At 49.2% G+C, this 17,379-nt stretch overlaps 1 protein-coding gene across 1 annotated transcript in view; it reads right to left on the bottom strand.

Annotated features, from left to right (window-relative positions):
- TMPRSS3 (transmembrane serine protease 3) overlaps window positions 1-16,342 on the bottom strand; it is a 283,583-nt gene extending 267,241 nt beyond the window's left edge. Inside the window, exon 1 of the mRNA XM_085624035.1 lies at window positions 16,214-16,342. The gene's annotated coding sequence lies outside the window, so the exon portion shown is untranslated. The remainder of the gene's footprint in view (window positions 1-16,213) is intronic.
- Window positions 16,343-17,379: the final 1,037 nt, after the last annotated feature.

The following is a 17,379-nucleotide window of genomic DNA, read 5'->3' as shown; positions in this document are numbered from 1 at the left end:
AGGACAAAGCGCCAGCACCGACCCTTTTCCTAAACAACAATCCAAGAATACTCTAAACCAGCAAATCTTCAAGGCAAGGTAATTCTTCTAACAACCTCTCCTGCCACACCAATATGAAGAATCATCAACAATTCCTTAACTATCGTAAAATTTCCAGAAGAACTCAAAAAGTCATACATACTCCCATTACTGGAGAAAACGAACTTGGACAGCTGAACCCTGAGAACTACAGACCCATTACAAATGGACCTTTCCTGGGCAAAATGATAGAAAGAGCAGCATTCACTCAGATTTCACAATTCATTTAAGACAATGGCATACTTTCAGACTTCGAAACGGGATTCCGTCCAGGAAGAGGCACAGAATCTGCCCTCGTTGCTATCTGGGATGACCTGAAGCACATTATTGATGACCGCAATAGGGTAGCTGCGCTACTTCTATTTGACCTCTTGGCTTCCTTTGACACAGTTGACCATGACATTCTGATACAAAGATTCTATGAAGCCAGCATAGAGGGGACTGCTCTAGACTGAATCACATCCTGCCTTTGCAACAGACTGGAGCAGTTGATGGTATAGCAGAGTTCGGGAGCGATGGTGGTGGCTGCTCTGCTGAAGATGTGATGCGGGCAGGGGCACGGGGTGCTCCTGAGTGGATGATCTTCATGAACTTGAGGGTGTCGTCCACAGTAAGGGCAGTCCAACAGGTCAAGATCTGTTGGGGTCCCGTGGCATAGGGTGCGGTGGGTGCGGGTGGGTGGGAGGCCCTTGGGTAATGATGCTGTCAAAGCTGTCTTATATCGCCTTGATTTTGCGGTGGAAGTAGGTGCCAAGGTTGTTGCAGAGGTCTTGGGAGGGGGGTTGTCTGCTGTCTTGTGGAAATTTAGTTCGTATCTGAACATTATCTGCGCCATCTTGTCTCTCCCCAAGCGCCACACGCAGAAAACGCGCGACGGCCATTTTAGGCACCATGGTCTCATTGCCGATCGCCAGCGCGTCCCTCAGGCGCTGCAAACATCCCCCGCGCGCCGGCCACCCCCCCGCTCTCTCATACATGGGCCATAAACCCTCTCCTTCTGCGCGACCCTGCCATGGAACCACATCCCGCGCCTGACCAACACCTCCTTTTCATCCCATACATGGTCATACATCCTTTTGATAACCCCCTTCCTCTGCGCCCGATTGTCCGAACCGATCCCAGGCCATCACCTAGCCCTGCGGATGCAGTTTATTGCCCCTACTTTAAGGGAAACACCTCACATCAAAGGGATTACAGTAGATCAAGGCCCCCAGCCCCTGAGACCCGACCAGTCGCACACACCCCCGGGAATTGGCGGAATGTCCAGCTGTGTGATAGCCATCTCCTACTGTGGGTGGGGTGGGGACTTCCACTGTAGTTATGTGTGGGAGCGGATCCGAGCCGGGGATTCCGAGGATGTTCTTTCATGTATCAAAGCAATCTCAAGAATGTGCCATGTACAATAAACCGGTAATAAAGTCAAAAATGTGTGTATAAGAGACCAGGTCTCAGAGATGCAGTTAGAGCACCTCGAGACGATACCTTGCTGTCCGATCTGATGTGTTCTGCTCCGACGGAATAAAACTTTGTTTCCTGCCTTCCAGTCTCCGGCGCCTGCCTCTTTTGTTGGTTAATCATCGAATGGGATAAGAGGCGATTACCGCCGGGCAATACTTGAAAGGTTATCGACTGAAACTGCCGCTACCATTTAACAATTGGCGTCCCAAACGTGGGGCCCATCAGCGACACGTGGATCCAACGGGAGAGGTCCCGACGACAGAGTGAACGACTGCAACGATCGGGAAGAGCTCCTGCCCGATAGACCCTCGTCTGGCAGCCGATCATCCGAACTTCACTGGTTCCGAGCAGACCTCTCTCGAGTGATCTACGGTCCTGACTGGGAACCATCAGGAGTGCCGCGGCAAATACGGAGAGTAGAGGACGATCGGGCGCTGGAGGCGGAAGACGAGAAACTGTCCATGCGGTCCGGGTAAGGTCGTGTAACACGAAAAATTGCGAAACGATTGATTGATTGATTGAAAATACTAGTATTGCTTATTTAATTGTTCTTTTTGAGATATTCGCTGCCTACAAACGGGGAAGAGTAGAAATACTCTCTCTCCCTTTGCAGATAGTGAAGGGTAGGTAACGCAGACTTTTGTCCCCCTTTGTAACCTGTCGTGCCTATTTTTCTCCCCACTGATTGATTGTCCGAACATTGATTGTTTTTGACGAATAGTGCTTTTTGAGATATTCTCTGTTTGCAAATAACGTAGAATAGAAATATTCTGTATAGTCTTTGCAGATAGTGAAGGATAGGTAGTGCGGACTTTTGTCCCCCTTTGTAACCTGTCATGCCTATCTTCTCCCCACTGATTGGTAGTTGGTTCTGCCCGGACCGCTTATTAGAGATGAACCATCCGGCTCCACTGGAAGGCACCCCTAATAAGGACATGTTTACTAAATATGGACTAGTCGCTGTAGCTTATAGCAAACTATGGCATAAATATACAAAGAAGGACTCCGAAAGTCAGTGGCCACTGATGGGATCCTTTGATGACCATAAAATAGAAACGCTAGAAATAGCTCTACGTAGCAATAAAACGACGCCCACTATGCTCGACAGTATCGGCATGTGGCGCAAAGAAACAACGCAACGGAAAAAGAGAGAAGAAGTAAAGGCAGAAAAAGAACTACGAAAGGCAGCTCACCTTGTCGCTAGAAAGTTAGAGAAAGAAATAAAGGAGAGAAAGGAAGCTAAACAAAAACAAGAATCTGAAACGTCAGGACAGTGCCCTGTTAGGACCCCCTCTACGCTCTACCCTGAGTTGCCTTCCAAGCAACGGGCGAACGATGAATTGCTATTAGGTCCTCCGATCATCTACATGCCCCCTCCATACGCTCCCTCCCAACCTATAGTGCAGCACCCACAACCCCCGAACGCAAGCGAAAGCAGTACCAGGGCCTCAGTCCTCACGGCCTCCGCGCCGGCCGAGCCTCTTGTACTGAACACAACGTTAGCAATAACGTTAGATGACCCCGAGACGAGAAAGAAAGATTCCGCCAGAATGAATCGGCTAACAAAGGGTGAACGAGCCGGAATCGATAAGGTAGTGAGAACACTAGTAGAACGGAAGGAAAGTGAGGAATATGTGACAGATATGTATAACTCGTATGCCGACAACCACAGACGACACTTTGTCGTACGACTTTGTTATCACACTCTGAATGCCTATGAGGATAGGTACCAGGATAGAGGTCCCGAAGGCTTAGCAACCTTGTATAGAAAGGTTGATATTGGGGAAGAGGGAGAGGGCGATGTGACGGACCTCTTCACACGTACACTCGAAGTCTTCCGACATCTTAAAGAACACAGGCAGACGACCAAGACAGAAACCCCCATAGCGACTGAACCCCAGGCAGGAAAAGCTGATACCATGATGCCCATCAAGGAAGCTGCTCCTTACGGGGTCCCCCCACAAGGTCAGGGAACACACGATGACATCAACCACCAAGATGCGAAGGGAAGGGTTGTATATAACTGGGTCTAGCAGCCACGGGACCGACAAGACATCCTGACCTTTAGAAAAACCCTACCCGACTTAAGAAAGAACCCGACTGCCTTTTACACAGAACTAGGTACGGCCTTAGGTTCAACTATAATGACCTTGGCGGATATCGATTTGTTCTTTGGGTTATGTCTGCCGGCTGATGTGTGGAAGCAAATCCGGAAAGTCGACCACGCTGAGCCGTTCGGATATACCTGGGTACAACTCGATACCATAGACAAGCAGCGAGAACCTGGACAGAAACCTCTAAAGGCCATATTGGAACTCCCAGACAAAATTGTTCAGAAATTAAAGACCCTAATCCCAGAAAGGAAGGTAGACTGGTCGATAGTGACGGCTTGCCACCAGAAACCCCAGGAGGATGTATCCGAATACTTCTCTCGATTCGAGACAGTGTTTTCCGATTATAGTGGCCAGGACATGACCACTGCAACCGGACATCACCTCTTTGTCCAGAATTATGTGAAGGGTCTGTCACAGGAAGTCTCCCAGAAGTTACAGACCAGCGAGAGTAGTTGGGCAGCCTCCAAACCCGCGGCTATCCTCCAGATGGCCCAGTACTACGAACACCAAAAGAATGAGAACGATAGAGCGTCCGAGAGAAAGAAAAAGGAGCTGAAGGAAAGGGTAATGATCGCACAGTTGCAAGGGGTGACCATAGGAAGGGAACCTCCCAAGGGAAACTACCAACCGACTGCTCCTAGAAAACTACCCCCTAGAGACCATGCACCCACACCCTACGCTGGACGCAGGGACTTAGACGAGAATCAGTGTGCGTTCTGTAAAGGGTTCGGACACTGGAAATCCCAGTGCCTGGTCCTTCTGGATATGAACAAGAATAGGGACACAAGAGACATAGCAAACAGCCCCAGAAATAGAGGACAGGGACGAGGGTACACGAACGACACCACCAACGACAGGCCAGACAGACCAAACACCTTCGACCGCCCCCGACAGAACCAGTGCCAGCAGTCCGACTACGAAAACACCCATGACTTTGCATAGGACCGCCAGGGGCAAGGGAGGGATCCAGTCGAACTCCGTGTTGACCAGCAAGGTCCTTACGTCACTGCTAAGGTCCTGGGCACAAAGTCTCCATTTTTGGTAGATACTGGGGCGACACGTAGTGCGCTATCTAAACGGCTGATCCCAAGGGCACCCTTGTCTGGCTCACATGTAACCTCAATAGGCTTTGATGGAACGCCCTCCACTAATCCCTTGTCCGCACCAATCTCCTTTGACTTGGAAAATAACACCACTGACACGACATTTCTGCTCTCCTCCAACACCCCCGACGCCATTATGGGTCTTGATTTACTAAAACATTTCCGGGCTACCATCAGATGTTCCCCAGACGGAGTTCGAGTCATACTGCACGATAACCCAGATCTGTTCAGGCCTTGTCTCGCACGACGTATGTTCTCCATAACCGATGCTGACCTGTCCCTACTTGACACGTTACCCACACATCTATGGGCTAAAACCGACTCAGACGTAGGACGCATGGTGATCGACCCTGTACACATAACTGTCCGACCGGACGCAGTGCTCCCAAAGCTTCCACAGTATCGGATATCGCCCGAAGGCGAGAAGGCGTTGGTGGAAATCATCCAGTCCCTAGTCGATGCAGGAGTGGTAGAAGAAGTAGTTAGTAATGTTTGCAACAGCCCTATCCTACCCATTGTTAAGAAGCAAGGCGAGGGAGATGAGAAAGCATACCGCTTCATTGTCGACTTACGAGAGGTTAACAAAGTAGTCATACCTCAGTACCCCGTAGTCTCAGATATCACCACCATCCTCACCCTGATTCCGTCCACTGCCACTACCTTTACCGTTATTGATCTCAAGAACGCATTCTTTTCCATCCCCATCCACCCAGACAGCCGCTACCTTTTCGGCTTCACCTTAAAAGCCCGTTCGTACAGATTTTGTAGGGCACCACAAGGCTACACTGAGAGTCCCAGCATATATAGCCAAGCCCTCAAGAGACAACTGGATGCAGTTCAACTACCGGACGGAGTGGTGTTAATACAGTACGTCGATGATATTCTTTTGGCGGCCGACACCACTCCGCTTGCAGTCACAGCCACCATCCACCTCCTCCACTTCCTCGCGGAGAACGGTCACAAGGTCTCCAGGAAGAAGTTGCAATACTGCCAACCCCAAGTGACATACCTAGGCCACCTCCTATCCAAAGATGGGAGGAAGCTTACACCTGACCGAATTCAGACCATCCTAGAAACCCCTGTTCCCAAAACTCAGAAGCAAGTGCGGTCTCTGGTAGGCCTCACCTCCTTCTGTCGACAGTGGTTGCCAAACTTCAGTCTTATTGTAAAAACCTCTGCTTTCCCTGTTGGCTAAAGATGTCCCCTTCCCCCTCCCCTGGACACCCGAATGCCAATCCTCCTTCAAAGAATTATGAGATGCCCTTTGCTCAGCACCAGTCCTAGGAACCCCAGACTACACTAAACCTTTCTCCCTCTTCACCCACGAAAGGGAGGGATGCGCATTGTCTGTTCTAACCCAGTCCATAGGTCCCAAGCAACGCCCTTGTGCCTACTTCTCTGCCACTCTTGACCCTGTAGCCAGAGCTTTGCCCGCCTGCCTTCGAGCGGTAGCCGCCGCTGCTGTCTCTATCCGACAAAGTGAGGGGATCGTGCTTTCAAACCCCCTCACTGTGCTAGTACCCCATGCAGTTGACACCCTCCTGAACCAGACTAAGACTCAACACCTGACTAGCGCACGACTGACTGGTTATGAACTGACTCTGCTTGCACCCCACATCACGTTGAAACGATGCACCACTCTGAACCCAGCCACTCTGCTACCTCTCCCTGACAATGACCCCAATGCGTCCCCTATACATGACTGTGTGACCCTCACCGACGAACAGACCAAGAGTAGGGTTGACCTCCGAGATACTGCCTTCCCAGATCCTGACGGAGAGCTGTGGGTAGATGGCTCATGCATCAAGCTCCCCGACGGCACCACCTCAGCCGCCTATGCAGTCACCAAGGCCCGAACAGTTGTTGAGACATCCCGCATCACACAGCGATCCGCACAGGCGGCTGAACTGATTGCTCTCACACGAGCATGCATCCTAGCAGCGGGGACAACCGCAAACATTTACACCGACAGCCAGTACGCCTTCGGGGTGGTTCACCACTTTGGGCTCCTATGGAAGGAGAGGGGATTCCTGACTTCCCATGGCACACCCATCCTACATGGAGATCTAGTCTCCGCTCTGACCGAAGCAGTCCTCCTCCCCACACGGCTAGCTGTGATCAAATGCCAGGCACACAAAAAGGTGACGGACATTATAGGACAGGGAAATGCGCTGGCTGACATCACTGCCCGAACCACAGCCGAGAATAGGTCAACAACACGCATGTACGTGACCAGGTCACAAACTGAAAAATGGAAGGATGCTAGGGAAACCATTAGAGACATACAATTGGCCAGCTCACCACACGAATTGACTGAATGGGCACGGATGGGATTGAAAGACGATGAAGGCTGCTGGCGAACTAGACACACGAACAAATGGTTGCTACCTGACTCATACCTGATTCCCATGCTGACCATGACACACTCCCCCGCACACATAGGGTCTGCCCCCATGATTGAACTCATCTCCAAAGTCTGGCACAACGACAAAATCCCAGACTCAGCTAAACGCCTAGTCCAACAATGTCTGATATGCCTCCAACACAACCCTGGTAAAGGAACTGCTGTACCCCGGGGAGGGTTTGGGGTTCCTAGTCACCCCTTTGAGGTCCTACAGATGGACTACATTCAGTTAGAAAGGTGCCAAACCTTGAAGTACGTGCTTGTCGTTGTGTGCGCCTTCAGCAAATGGGTGGAAGCCTACCCAACCCGCGACAACACTGCTATGACTACCGCAAAAGTACTACTGAAAGAATTCTTCCCCCGTTACGGCCTTTGTCGAATTTTGTGGAGCGACAACGGCCCCCACTTCGTAGCCGAAGTTATCCAACTCATCTTAAAAGGGTTGGGTGTAAAACAAAAGTTTCATGCGGTCTTCCACCACCAATCTGCAGGCTTGGTTGAGCGACATAATGCCACATTGAAACTCAAACTAGCCAAAATAGTTGCCACCACAGGACTGAAATGGCCAGACGCCCTCCCACTAGCATTGCTATCAATGCGTTCCACTCCTACCAAACACCACTTAACCCCCTACGAGGTCGTCTTCGGGCGACCCATGAACCTTTGGACTGCACCAAAACCAGCATCCATTCACGACGTCCCGGACGTCCTCATGTCTGACTATCTGTACAATCTAACTAAAACGTTGTCTGTTATCCATCAGCAGGTGCTGCAAGCCATTCCCGATGCTTCCAGGGGCCCCGGACACGACATCCAACCCGGTGACTTTGTCCTAGTGCGCAACTTCCAGCGCACCAAGAGTCTGGAGCCCCGGTGGACGGGCGCCCTGCAAGTCCTGATCACCACCCGAACAGCTCTTCGAGTAGAGGGGAAACGTAATTGGCTGCATGCACACCACTGCAAGAAGGTATCATCGACCCTGACGACCACCGACAACATCACCGCCCAAGAGGAACTTCTGGACAAAGACCGACCATCCCTGAGCTGCTACCCGAATACAGAGACACTTGAATTGACTGAATATCCCGATCCCACTGTGCCATCCAAAGAAGGGTATAACCTACGACGAAAGGAGGGAACTTCGGCTAAGCAGACCACGAACTAAGTTGAAATCTCAGAGCGGTAGCCTAGTCACCTCAAAGGCCTCCAGGAGAGAAACTAAACAAAGTCTGTGGTTCTGCCCGCTACCGAGTCCCTTGAAGGTGATGGAAGCGCCCGACATGAAGATGATGGAAGCAACCGGACGTCCGAAGATCCACTACAAAAACCCAAAGACTGACAAAATGCACAGCTCAAAGACTATTGCACTTTTTATTACCCTTCTCCTTTGCCTCCTTCTCATGGTCACTTTCTGGATCATGGAAGAAAACGCACCCGCTCATAAGACATTGCTGACCACTGCTCAACCCACCACCATGAAAGAACACCATCTGATTTCACTTTCACCCCAACTCCGAGAAAGACGTAAGGAGTTCTGGAATAACTCTTTTGTGCAACTGCTCCACCAACACAATCTTGCCGCCAATTCCACTAACTGCTGGATCTGTGGATTGCTACCACATGCCACTGGACATTCTATCCCTTTCATCCCTTCGCCCTTCTCTGTCCATGGCTCCTGCCTCGCTGGGCTAATCCTCCTGCAAGAAAGTTACAAGGACAATGCCACTTCCGGCAAAACTGTGTCACACTTCTATCATGGGTTCTGGCTGAACCAAACTGGAAAAACCTCTGCCCCCTTTTGTCCTCTGAGATCAAACACCTCTTTCCATATGGACATCCCTGCCAAGGAGCGAGTTGAAATGCAGGTGTTCAACAACCCAGCCAGACCCACCTTCTCTTACCTCCGGAAACAAACGGCCGCCACCCTAACAGTGGCCCTATCCGTCGTCAAGATCACAGGTCTGGTGTGCCTCGAAGGCCTAGGAACACAGCCGGTAGGCCACAGTTCCTGTCTCATCACCCGAACATTGGACTCAGTTGACCCACCTTCCTTTGTTACCTCCCCAAATATGTACTTCGTCTGTGGTACTAAGGCCTACACCTGGCTTCCGAAAGGTTGGGGAGGCACCTGCTACATCGCTTTTATCCTTCCTCCAACATATGTGGCTCCAGCAAAACATCACCGGCAGAAACGTGCAAAGGACATTGTACAGGCCGACTCCACTGGAGCACAGTTCATGGATGCAGTAAAGGGACTTGTTCCACTGTGGGGTCCAATGGCAAACAGCCGTGCCATCCGGCACCTAACCCAGGCAGTCGAAACCACAACGAACATTACAGCCGGCATCCTCACCAACAACACCGCTGAGCTTCAGGCCGTCCGCCTGGTAGCTCTTCAGAACCGCCTCGTTCTAGACGTGGTTCTGGCTGATCGTGGAGGAGCATGCCGCATCATTGGGTCCAGCTGTTGTACCTACGTACCGGATAACTCACCCTCAGTCTACAAGGCGATCGAACACCTCCACACACTTTCCGCAGAGGTTCATCAGGAGCAAGAAGGATGGTCGCTTGGGAGTTGGTTTTGGGACACTATTAAAAGTTGGGGGTGGAGGTTGTTTACCTTTATCATTATACCAATTGTGATACTGTGTGGGTGCTGTCTGGGGATTCAGTGCTTGCCACCTTTATGTTCACTTTTCACGAACTACATCTGCCCTAAGACTCTGAACTTTGAAGCAGAACGAATGAAAGCCCTGTACCAAGTAGAAGTACGTGGTATTATGGGGATAGATCCGAACTAAACAAGCTGGCGAGATATGTTAAAAGGGAGGACTGTGGAAATTTAGTTCGTATCTGAACATTATCTGCGCAATCTTGTCTCTCCCCAAGCGCCACACGCAGAAAACGCGCGACGGCCATTTTAGGCACCATGGTCTCATTGCCGATCGCCAGCGCGTCCCTCAGGCGCTGCAAACATCCCCCGCGCGCCGGCAAACCCCCCGCTCTCTCATACATGGGCCATAAACCCTCTCCTTCTGCGCGACCCTGCCATGGAACCACATCCTGCGCCTGACCAACACCTCCTTTTCATCCCATACATGGTCATACATCCTTTTGATAACCCCCTTCCTCTGCGCCCGATTGTCCGAACCGATCCCAGGCCATCACCTAGCCCTGCGGAGGCAGTTTATTGCCCCTACTGTAAGGGAAACACCTCACATCAAAGGGATTACATTAGATCAAGGCCCCCACCCCCTGAGACCCGACCAGTCGCACACACCCCCGGGAATTGGCGGAATGTCCAGCTGTGTGATAGCCATCTCCTACTGTGGGTGGGGTGGGGACTTCCACTGTAGTTATGTGTGGGAGCGGATCCGAGCCGGGGATTCCGAGGATGTTCTTTCATGTATCAAAGCAATCTCAAGAATGTGCCATGTACAATAAACCGGTAATAAAGTCAAAAATGTGTGTATAAGAGACCAGGTCTCAGAGATGCAGTTAGAGCACCTCGAGACGATACCTTGCTGTCCGATCTGATGTGTTCTGCTCTGACGGAATAAAACTTTGTTTCCTGCCTTCCAGTCTCCGGCGCCTGCCTCTTTTGTTGGTTAATCATCGAATGGTATAAGAGGCGATTACCGCCGGGCAATACTTGAAAGGTTATCGACTGAAACTGCCGCTACCATTTAACAGTCTCTGTGCTGGGTCTGGTGAATTTTTTGACTATGGCGAAAAGTTCTTTACTATTGAGTGCATTGGCAGTGATCCCTTCTTGCAGGGCTCCTTTCTTTGTTGGTCTGATGAGGTGATCGTGTGTGAGGACAACGGTCTTGAAGGGTGGTGGTCTTCCAGGATCTTGCTGCTCCTCCATCTCTTCTCGAGCCATCTACAGGTGAGTCTGGACTCATGAATGGCGGGAGAGAACCAGCTGGCTTTCTTGGAGTGTTGCTTGCTTGGAGCTTCTTTCAGGGGAGCCAGAGAGTCAGCGCAGTCAGAGACCCATCGGTGGAAGTTGTGAGCTGAAGTGTTGGCATCTGTGGATGTCGGTGGAGGGGTTTTGCTGAGGGAGGTGGTGAGCTGTTCTTCTGTGACCGTGTTCCAACTTCTGCGAGAGTAGCGGTAGGTGTGGTGGTGTATGGTGGGTTTGGTGAAGGAGAAGTGGACGCCTCGGTGGTCAGTCCCCTGGAGCTTGGTGGTGTAGCTGAAGGTGATGTTGTTGCTGGCGGAGAAGATGAGGTCAAGCATGTGTCCTGCTGAGTGGGTTGGGGAGGTGACCAGTTGTTTGAGTCCGACAGTGGCGAGGTTCTCCAGCAGAGATAAAGTGTTTTTGTAATTGGAGTTGTCCAGGTGAGAGTTGAGGGTGCCGAGATCAATGTAGTCTGTTCAGGCGAGGGCGTGAGGTGCAAAAAGTTCAATGATTGAATCGTTTAAGGGTGAATGAGGTCTGTAGACGAAGGTGCCGTGGAGGGTGGTGTTCAGGTTGGTCTGGAACAGGAAGTGGATGTGCTCCATGTTGGTCAAGAGGTCATCCGCGTGGGTGGTGAGGTGGAGGGTGCTTTTGTATACGATAGCGATGCCTCCACCCAGTTTGTTGATGAGGTCCTTGTGGATGATCTTGTAGCCGTCTGGAATGGTGGTGGTGATTTCGGGGGCGGAGGTGAAGTTCATCCAGGTTTCCATGAGGAATCTGTTGTTGGGGTCGACGGAGTCGAGCAGGTCCCAAATCACCACGGAGTGTTTTTGGAGGGAATGTGTGTTCAGCAGGATGCAGTTGAGGTGGCTGGTGTTTGTTGGTCGTGCGGTGGGTGGGGCTGGTGTGCAGTGGCAAGTGAAGGTACAGCTGCAGTTCCAGCAGGAGAAAGGGCCTTAGGTGTCCATCGGGGAGGTCCAGGTGCAGGCAGGGTGGCTTCTGGTGTTGAGGGCGTGGAGGGTCCTGGCATCGTAGAGGTGGATGGTCCGAGATCCAGGGTCTGTGTCTGTGGTACTTGGCACGGTCCATGCGTGGATGGGTGCAGATGGGCTTGTGTTTGGCACGCCCGCTGTGCGGCCACCATTAAGTAGTGTGCAGGGGAGGGCTGGACAGCTGGAATGCAAGAAACACGAGGATTGGAAAAGTGGCACTGGAGGGAGGCGTGGCTGATGGGATTGCCCAAAAAGTGTCAAAAGGCAAAACAATTACAAAGGACAGTGGAATGGAGGAAGAGAGAGAAAAACAGAAAGAAAGAAGGCAGAGAAGAGCAGAGAGACAGAGGGCAGTGCAGCAGCAGAGTAGAGACGCTCTAACACTGGACCACCGGGGAACAGGCGCAGGCAGGAGCCTGCGTGTGGAGGAGGGCTTCCAGCTACTGACCAGAGGGTCAGCGGCAGCAGCTACCAGGTAGAGCTGTGGAGGGAAGAGAGCAGTCCACTGCCAAGCTCCTCACCCACATTTCCCATTCACTGATTCCTGATAAGGATGAAGGAGGCATCAACTTCTCTGACTATGTGATGGTAAACAGCAAACCAGCCACTGTCACCTACAGACCATAAGAATTGGTGGGGCAAGGTGCTATATGGTACCCTATTGCGTGGCTTCTACGGGGCACTATTATGATTTGTGGTGGTAGTTTTCCGAATCAATTGAAGGCAATCCTTTACTGGAGTTGAGGGATTTTTATTTGCATTAAGGGGGCATCTCATGCTGATGTTGGCAGTATTCACACACATAATGCAGGAACAGTTTAATTGCTTATTTCAGAGCCACATTGTGCTAGCATGATGTAATTTTCATGATGGTGTTGGTACAGTTTCACACTATATATAAATGCAATTTCAGTGTTCTGGTGAATTCGTATAAGGAAGGATGTAAGAATATTTTTATGATGCTATAAAGTCAGTAGTTCAGGCACTGGTACTTTCTAGACTGGACTCCGGAAATCCTCTCCTCTCCTCCTCTTCCTGTCGTGCTAATATTGCTCAGAGCTGTGCTAAATGATGCTGCTCCTCTCGGGTTGCAAAAAATGCAACCTCATAACCCTGGTTCTAAATGTTCAATACCCCTGGTCCAATGGCTCTCCATTGGAGTTTGAGCACTATATAAGAAGGACTGTATCGCTCACAAAGCTCTTCACACATTTACGCCTTCTTACTTAAGAGAGAAATTGAAATTCTCTGGTGGCCTTCCAGGATCAGGAACGGCTGAATTACTTCTCCTCGAACCTCCTCCGTTCAAAAATGATGGTGGATGAAGCAATTATTCTCCGTCAGTGCCACAAGATTTTGTAACTTGATTCTTCCAGACTTTGGAACCACCACAAGCTTTACAAACTTCACGATGGAGCACAAATTCATCTTGTTCCATAGACATTTCAGTTGCATCTGAGAGGCTACTAGGTAGCTAGTTCTAGCTACTGCCTATTTTGCTCTGACCCTGGATTTACCTGTATTTTTATGCATACTTTTGTCTTGTTTATTTCCAATTCTTTGCTATTATGTTTTTGAGCAGTTTGGGCTCTTTCATACAGCCATCTTGTTACATATACATTTCGATTGTATCTGAGAGGCTGCTAGGGAATTGGATTGAACCTCTGCACATTCTGTTCTAATCTAGGGAATTGGTTTGAACCTCTGCACATTATGTTCTAATCTAGGGCATTGGTTTGAACTTCTGCACATTCCGTTTTAATTTAGGGAATTGGTTTGAACCTCTGCACATTCTGTTCTAGGGAATTGGTTTGAACCTCTGCACATTCTGTTCTAATTTAGGGAATTGGTTTGAACCTCTGCGCATTCTGTTCTAATCTGGGACATTGGTTTGAACCTCTGCATATTCTGTTCTAATTTAGGGAAATGGTTTGAACCTCTGCACATTCTGTTCTAATCTAGGACATTGGTTTGTACCTGTGCATATTCTGTTCTAATTTAGAGAATTGATTTGAGCCTCTTTACGTTCTGTTCTAATCTAGGGAATTGGTTTGAACCTCTGCATATTCTGTTCTAATTCAGGGAATTGGTTTGAACCTCTGCACATTCTGTTCTAATCTGAGATTTTACTTGTATTTTTAGGTCGATCATTCAAGACCTCTTGTATATACTTTAGTATATACTTATATGTGTATGTACTTTGTGGGCTCTGGAGATCGGCCCTAGGACTTGTCTGCTTCTGCTAAGGGACATTTTTCTGTTTAACTGCCCTTTTTTAGCTGTCCTGATAGAAAACGACCAGTAGAGGTCAGTAAAATACCAGAATTGCTTTCTACTTGTTCAACTGCCTCTATTTAACTTTCTTGATAGAAAACGACCAGCAGAGGTCAGTAAAATACCAGAATCACTTTAGCATTCTCTAAATTCCAGTTCATAGAAATTGTCTTCCACGAGCACCCTGCTGACAATAACATTTTTTTCAAATCTTGTATTTTCAGCGATATGTCCACCGAAGGCCCTGATTTTATATTAAAAACAGAGCTTTGGACTGTACCATTTCCCACTAAAAGGCAATATTTCTCTCCATGTGTTCCTTTACCTGGTGTGTCACGCAGTGTGGTGCTAACGTTCCCTTCGTGTTAAAGAACAGTAGATGTTTCAGCACCCAGGCTAATGTGCTTCATACCTAAATACATATAAGGTCCCAAAGACTAGACCTATTGCATTGCAAATGCTTGTTATCTATACTGTGTGTCCTTACTCCTTGCATTCAGCTCTTGTGTGTTTATTGACGTTGGGTCTTTTCTACAGTGCTGTAGCTTCCTGAGGCCAAGTTTGCTCTACAGAAAACTGCGCGCATATATCAATAATTACGTAAAATACACTATTGTGAGAGAACGTGTGACTCGTGTCAGCAGTTGTATGCGGATGTGTGACATAGCATGCCTGCTTTATCAAAAGCACTGGGAACGATGTGTGCATGGAATTCTGTTACATCACTTTTGGAATACTTCCTCTTAAAGGTACCAAGGTTTGACAAAACGAGTTTAAGGAAGGAGTGTCTTTTTCATATGTTATTTGTCCAGTTGTAATTTGTCCTTTAAAATTAGACAGAATACAGGACGAAATTAGCTATAAATATGAGGCAAGGTTCACCAGTATTTTGGGGCATTTCTTTAGGGAGCCACCTTTTTAAAATGCACCTGGAAGTAACTTTGTTTTGTGTATTGTGTTTTACCATTGTTTAGCTATCGGTATTGTGTCGTGACATTTCAACACAATGAATATTCCTGCTTTAATGGTGTTCATCTGTACTTCAAACCCATCAGCAGACCGACGTGTTTATCAAAGACGTGAAGTCACACAATCACTACATGAGCATAAAGTGTCTTCCATCCAGTACCAACAGGCCAGTTGTAGCAAATGCCACAGGACTGCAGCTCCCCTCTGCCACATCTCAACTGGTTCTTAACCTCATTAAACAAAGTCCTTTTCTAGAAGTTCCAAGCTGATTTGTAAGTTTTTCTCTCACAACCTCCACTCACCTTTACTAGTTCGAGAACAGAATGTGGGCCAGTTTACCACGATTTAAAATAAAGTACACTCGTTTGTTAAACAGCTCCTTATCTTTAAAAAAATAAATGCATTGTTTTACAAACGATTACACCTGCACAAAAAAGATATGCAATAGAAAAAAAAACATTCACAAACGGTAATCTAGTATAAGGGAGTAAAAGTAGATGCTTCATGAACTAGAGCAATGTTTAATTTACTTGAACAAAATAATTGGCCATCATTTTTCGTAGGAGCCGCCACCAGCGATGCCGAAAGCAGGTGACGCCAAATACCAAGCATGCAGTCTAGATTCCCTGTATGTCTCATTCTTCCACCACCCTCTGCTTCCGGTCTCTTTATCTCACTCATCCCTCCTTTCTTCTCTTCCTCAGCTTTGCTGTCTTCATCTGCCTCCTACTTCTATCTCTTTTTTCTGCCTTTCTCTCCCCCGGTTCAAATCCAATGATGAAAAATAAGTCCCAGTCCCCCAAAAAAGTGTGCCAGTGCGCAGCGCCTGGAACCACCGGCACAAATTAAGCAATGAAGTCGAATGAACCATAGATGCTTATGCTCCACCGCTAAAAGCAGGCTTGGCTTACCTTTTGTGTAGGGTTCATGATGGTTAACAAACGCACTTTCTCTTCTCATTGTAGAATAAGTCAGCCCAAAAGTGGGTCGTCAGGAAGGCGGTGCGCTTGGGCGTCCAGTCTGTCCTCCGAGGGTTCCTGTGAGCCTGTGAGCGCATCAGAGCCGGCGGTCACCTTACTGAACCTGGCAGGCAGCTCAGGTGGCCTTTGTTGTGGCTATGGAGACCGGCGAGTTCAGGACGGTGAAACCCTACAAATTAGCATTACAAAGGAAACATAAGATTGTAGCGCCGACGAGCACCGGGGTGGCTCCGTCAGAGGGAGGCGCGTTCAGCAGATGGGTGCCTGGGACCGCACGGCTGCAGTTTGTGGCACTTGGAAGACATTGTATAGTCGAGGGGCCAGTAACACAGACTCCGATGACACGCTACTGACAGCGCCTCTCCCTTTCACACTGCCCGTTCCATCATGTGTGTACCATGTGCGCAAAGTGTGCCGTGAAGCATGTGTACGTGTGTGTGCACAAGGCACACGGGCCTGTCGCTCACTGGCACCAAAGCCTGGGGGGGCAGCGCGGTGACGCGAGTCATTTCAGAAACATTCAATACATTATTTGAGCGGCATTCCACGGCCACAGGAGCAGCTGAAACCAGGCTATTTAAAGGAGAGATTGGTTGGAAGTGTTAATCTCGCCCATCAACGGGTCGGCGACTAGACGTCTCCCAAGGAGCCAGGTTTGGCTTATTTTAGATAAACCAATGATGGCATAAGGTGATTTGAAGATCACCACCAAAGGATGCACTGCTGTCTTTAACGAGGTATTTGATGCACATTCTTGCTAATCGGTGCAATGGGGCTTATCTATGAGAGGCTTGCGCCACTGGAGCGTCACATTAAGTGACCCTCGGGTGGCGTAAGCCTCTCAGTCATATCTACAAGGCAACGCAAAGCCAGCCTCTCTGCGTGGCTTTGCAAGGCCACATAGATATGGAGTAAGGCAAAGCAGGACCTTGCCTTACTCTGCGTCAAGGAGGCGCTCCATGGGCGTTGTGGTGGGTTTTCCCACGCAACATCCATGGATTTTAAAGCTACCCTAGATTTACTTATCACGTAAACCTGGGGCAGCGCCAAAACCTTCCATCTCCCCAGGGTAGGTACACAAGGAGAAATAACTTTAA

Source organism: Triturus cristatus, chromosome 8 (genome assembly GCF_964204655.1).
Source record: "Triturus cristatus chromosome 8, aTriCri1.1, whole genome shotgun sequence".
In the NCBI taxonomy this organism is placed as follows: Eukaryota; Metazoa; Chordata; class Amphibia; order Caudata; family Salamandridae; genus Triturus; species Triturus cristatus.
This window is presented reverse-complemented; position numbering and strand designations above follow the sequence as displayed.